Here is a 5,814-nt window from a genome sequence, read left to right as displayed (position 1 = left end):
CACGTCATGAAGAATAATACTTCTACTTGAATAATCTGCATGTGTTTATGTTCTCATTGTTGATATAAAAACTTAGTTGAGACAGCTTGTATTTTAGCTCTGGCTAGAATTTTTAGGAGAGCCTCAGTAACATAATCACATGACCAACACAAACTTGGTATTATTGTTTGTGCAATGAAAAACAGTTTTAAAATAGTTATTAACAGCTGTCAGTGTAGGACTGGCCTAAAATGTTTTGGGCTCTATGTAGCTCTTCTCTGAGGCAGGATTAATTTATCTGCACCTGCAGCCTGATACCGCCAAGATACCAATTCTTGGGTGAACTTATGATTTTTTTTCACTGAGCAAACTTGCATCATCTTGAAGCATGGAACTTGAGCTGATTCTTAACAGCTCTAGTGTAGCGAATTTCATTATCCTCATTGCTTAGTTTACATTCACCTCAGGACAATGGCCTTTTCCAGTTTAATTATCTGTGTCTTGCACCAGCTACATGCCACACTATCAGAAATCACCTAATCTTATCTAGTGAGCTTATAATCAGCTATCTCCTGCTATATTTTCCTTAGGGTGAAATTCATTTTGTTGCGATACAATGCACAAGCTGTTTCCTGGCATGGTGCTCAGCTTATCTGGAATGAAATGCTTGGGAAATGGGTCTCTGATTTCACCTTGAGTAGACGAAATTAACTTGTGCTAAGGCACTCTTTGGCCACAGATGCCCTTGTGCCATTAAAATCCATCAAATACATTATGTTGCCCTAAGATATTATTGGTGATTCATTCTCTGCATTGTATGCCCTGGCCAGATCCATTTTCTTCTTTTAATTTCTGCCAGAATATTAACAACTTCCTTGTTCATCGCTGTTATGGTTTCACTCGGTCAGTTGTTCTATTAATAATTATAATCACTTTATTGAAAACATATTTTGGGCTAAATGGCATCAAGTTTGCCACTCTGCATAATGATATATATGTTTGGTCTTGTATGTCTTTACTTGTGTGGTAATGTTTATTTTGTGCTCACTGTCTAAACAACCTTATTTGCCTATGATATCCTAAGCCCTTCTATACCTATTTTCCTTCCCCCTGGCTCTTTTTCTTTTCAGTCATTCCTCCTCATTCCTTTACACCGGCCATTGGTCACAAGGCTGCTGTGGGAACGACAGTCAGCACTGGGCCCTTTTTTTGTTCATGGAACCTGCACTGCTACTATTAGCACATAGTACGTTATCAGTATTTTTGTGATACTGCATTTATTGTTATTTATGAAGTAGTTGGCTAAGGCAATGGTAGCAGTGTTGGATATTGCAATATATTAAGCATATATCTCACTTGCAATATATCAGTGTGTTCACTATTACACTACCCTCTATTTCTTTTAGTTCAGTTATTTGGCTATAGATATATTGTGCTGCTTTCCTAGTTTAGTCCACTCAAACTAAAACTTTGCTCTTTGTGTCACAGGTAGAATCTACAATGATTGCTGCTCTGTGTCTTGTAAGCAGGAGGCAGTGTTCAATGGAGCCATGAACTTTCCTTGGAATTGAAAAGCCTTTGCTGTATTATGCGCTGAACCACGAGTGTGAAGAGGAAAATGTCATGCCTTGGATTTCTGCAGAGGTGAGCCATTGCGGTGAATCCACCAGCGCGAAAGACAGGGATGAGAAAGGAGACAAGACAGGTGCTGACTCGCGACTATAGTTTATTGGCGTGAACAGGGAATATATAAAAAGCCAAGCAATACCATAAACCATGTAGTTACAGATAAGCATACAGGACAACATGAGTCAAAAATCGCCCTCAACATTTCCCTGATCGAGGTAGTCCAACTCATTGTGTGTTAACACGATAGACAAAACACACATTCTTCACGGAGTCATAAGATGTGTCTAGCCTCGATAATCTCCCATTTAATCTCTCTGAATTTACTGCCAAAATGCGTGTTGCCAAAAGGAAAGGGTAGCAGACTTCACATCCCGTGCAGTGTACAGCAGAGTTACCCCAACCACCTAGCCAAGCCCCTACCCTCTTGTGTTCCTGTAGTCTTACATTCATACACCTTCCAGTTGCACCTACGTAAACCAGACTACAAGATAATAATATTTGATACCACATTCATTTTACAAGGTACATATACAATTTCACTCTACACGTGTACTTTTCTCGAGCCACATTCACAGAATTATTCTTAAAATTTTACATGCTTTAGACAACGTATTAGGGGCCGAGAAAGCCACTTTTACATCATACCTTCTGGGCCACATTTTTCAAATTTTGCAACAATTTATGTACATACGGTAACACAACTGGTCTTTTGGCATCTCGCTGGCTGGCCCCAGCCAGATTGTGCCGGTCGCTCGCAAAACTGTCTCAGCTTCTTTAACAATTTATCATATGCTCTTGCAGTAACAAGGTTTGGAAATCCTGCGTTCGTTAACCTTAAAATCTGCTCTTGGAAACTAGTCGTCATGCTGTGAAAGCATAATTTCATCAATTCTGAGCCCGCGCTAGAAAGTGCAATGCTATCTTTCACTAGCTTGGAATGGTCGACATGTAACCAGGTAGCAGCTTAACACTCGCCAGCACACATGAAGTGTGCTGAACATCAAGGTAAGGTCCAGAAACCACAGCTCTTTTTCTTGGGACATTTGCTCCAAGGTAAACCTGAGATAAAGACCTTGCTCCTTAAACAACTTGAGAAGATGTACAGGTCCCGAACTATCACAACCTTTATAAAAGACCAGAAAAATCATCGACATAGCAAAAGATTTTTCCCCCAGCCCATGCACATTCTAGACAATTATTCTATCCACCCTACTCAAGAAAATATTGCTTAGCACAAGGTCAACCTTTGAACCACTGCATATTCGAGACTTTAGAACACATTACCGCACTGCACTACTCTACAAACATGCTCTTCAAATAAATGCTATTCAATAACATGCTCTTCAGATAAATTTCAGAAAAGGATTCATGCAAAATTATCTCTGGTTATTTGCAAAAGCATCTGTCTACTTCGCATCTTGAAGATCCATTTCTTGTACTCAATTTGCAGTGTGGTTGAGTATCTTAAGAATGACAATCCAGCGGATTGTCTTGTGATTAGTGTCGATGTAGAACTATTTTATTCTATCCCGTATGAAGATCTTGTGAAAAGCTTATGAATGTGTATATCGGAGCACAACGATGAGCTCGTGTTTAGGAATGGGTGTGTAACATGTCTTATTTGGCACTTGCCTCCTTTTATTTGAAGTGAAGAGCATGTTTGTGGAGTATGGCAGTGCGGCATATGTTCAAAAGTCTGCTAAATGTATCGATTCGAAGGTTGCCCCTGTGCTAAGCAATATTCTCTTAAGCAGGGTGGAAGGAATGATTGCCAAGAAATTGCATGGGCTGGGGGAAATCTTTCGCTACGTCTATGATTTTCTGGTCTTTTATAAAGGTTGTGATAGTTCGGGACCTGTACATCTCTCAAGTTGTTTAAGGAGCAAGGCCTTTGTCTTAAGTTTACCTTGGAGAAAATGTCCCAACAAAAAGAGCTGCGGTTTCTGAACCTTACCTTGATGTTCTGCACACCACGCCATGTGTGCTAGCGATATTCACCCAGGAGTGTTAAGCAGCTACTTGACTGTTGGTCGAACGATTCTAAGCTAGTGAAAGATAGCATTGCGTCGTCAAGTCTAGGGCTCGGTATTGGTGAAGCCATGCTTTTACAGCGTGACAACTGGTTTCCAAGAGAAGATTTTAAGGCTAATGAAAGCATGATTTCCCAACCATGCTATTGCAGAAGCGTGCGATAAATTGTTAAAGCTGAGCATATAAGATTGGGCAAGTTGGTCTGTCATGCTAAAGATAAGAATGGCGCAGCATCAAGTAACGAGGACAACAGGAGAGCACACCCACGCACAAGTGCCATCCTTGGAGCGGATGCAGAATCTAAGAGCGTGTACTTGACATTCAGCGTTGGCAGCCAAGGATCGGGCTCGTTCAATCTTTAGCGTTCAAATCCGTGTTTCCTCGTTTCCTTGACTGTCAACGCTGAATGTCAAGCACGCGCGCTCTTGGATTTTGTATCTGCTCAGGGGTTGGCACTTGTGTGTGGGTGTGCTGTCCTGCTTTCCTCGTTACTTGATGCTGTGCCATTCTTTCCCTTTAGCATGTTAAAAGCTGAAACCCCTTCGCAGGGACTGGCATGATCAGGCTGGGGCCTGCCAGTGAGATGCCAAAAGACTGACTGTGTTGTTGCAGATTGTTGCAAAATTTGAAAACTGGCCAGAAGGTATGACGTAAAAAATGGTGTGTTCGGCCCCTAATAAGTTGTCTACAATCTGTAAAATTGTTAATAATTTTGTGAATTTCGTTAGGGAAAAGCACATGTGTCGAGTGAAACGTGGCAACATATATGTGCCTTGCAACCATTGCATGCATTGCATACCATTATCATGTGGTTGGGTTTATGTTGGTGAAACTGGAATGTGTATCAATGTAAGACTACAGGAGCATGAGAGGTATTTGGATATTGGTAGGGGTTGTAACTTATATGCATATTACAAGGGATGTGAAGGCTGCTAGCCATTCCTTTCGGCAACACGCATTTTGGCACTACGTTCACAGCAGATTAACCAGAAAATTATCGAGGCTAGACACATCTTATGACTCGGTGACGAATGTGTGAGTGTGCTGCCCCATAGCGTTAACATGCAGCGGGTTGGACTGTCTAGATGAGAGGAATGTTAAGGGCAATCTTTTACTTATGTTGTGATGTAGCTTATGTGTAATTGTGTAGTTTGTGGCGTGTGGCTTTTCTGTATATACTCTGTTCACTTCAATAAACTTCAGTTGCGAGTCAGTGCCTGTTTTGTTTCTTTTCTCGTCCCTGTCTCGTGCTGATAGATTCAAGTACTTGTAGAGTAGATTCACTGAATTGTATACTTGCAGAGGCTTGTGAAAAAACGAGAGGAATTTTCTTTCCTTTATGCGGAATGGAAGGTTGAAATTTTTTTACTTAAATGTTTGCAGCATTAAATTTTATTCGGAAGGTAAAACCCACTTTATTGTACATTTTATGTGCAATGGTGCCGGTGGCTGCATGCAACTGAAAACATTCGTCCAGGTTATCTAGCTAGCGTCCTTCTTCCTTGTGCCACATTTTCTGAAATAATATTTTGTCAGATTTATTTCAATCAGAATTTCTAAGAACATATTGGTGATCACATAATTTGGTGATCACATATGACATAATTCAAAGCGTGATCATTGGTATTTTTTAGTCTGGGGCAGTACAATGAGAAGTACATAGTATATAGTAAAATTAAATATGACCAGTCTAACATAACAAAACTACTTTTTTTTAAAGGAAAATTTTGCTACTGAAGTGCTGGAGTGACATGGCATTATGAAGACGTGGACAGTGTGCTGTATTCATGATGGTACGAGAACTTGCGTACAGTGCTTCAGGTAACTGGTGAGTACCTTGGTGCTGTGCTTCTGCTAATGTAGCCAAATTAGTTTTTTAATCTAAGAGCGTATCTGAAAACTTAAGCAAAAATTGAGTAGTATTTAGATATTCTTGCACCAGATACCACTGTGAGAATTAGTTATTAATGATGTGTCTCACATGTACCCTTGTCTGCTGAATATAGTAAGCATGGCTTTCGAGCTGAGTGCCTCCGACGTATGAAAAAAAAATGGCCACTGGGCTGCTCCACAACGCGTGGAGCAGCCCAGTGTAGCACATTCAGGCTTCATGGAGTGGAGAATGAAGGCAGTAAATAATTTAAGAGTAGAAAACACAGCACAAACCAAAGGACC

At 40.6% G+C, this 5,814-nt stretch overlaps 1 long non-coding RNA gene across 1 annotated transcript; it reads left to right on the top strand.

Moving 5' to 3' along the window:
* Positions 1 to 1,115: 1,115 nt before the first annotated feature.
* Positions 1,116 to 5,453, top strand: LOC144101234 (uncharacterized). Its single transcript, XR_013307966.1, has 3 exons — positions 1,116 to 1,225; positions 1,468 to 1,623; positions 5,360 to 5,453. It is a non-coding gene; the product is annotated as an uncharacterized LOC144101234 (long non-coding RNA).
* The last annotated feature ends 361 nt before the right edge of the window (positions 5,454 to 5,814 follow it).

The sequence above is a fragment of the Amblyomma americanum genome, chromosome 1 (genome assembly GCF_052857255.1).
Source record: "Amblyomma americanum isolate KBUSLIRL-KWMA chromosome 1, ASM5285725v1, whole genome shotgun sequence".
Taxonomy (NCBI): Eukaryota; Metazoa; Arthropoda; class Arachnida; order Ixodida; family Ixodidae; genus Amblyomma; species Amblyomma americanum.
This window is presented reverse-complemented; position numbering and strand designations above follow the sequence as displayed.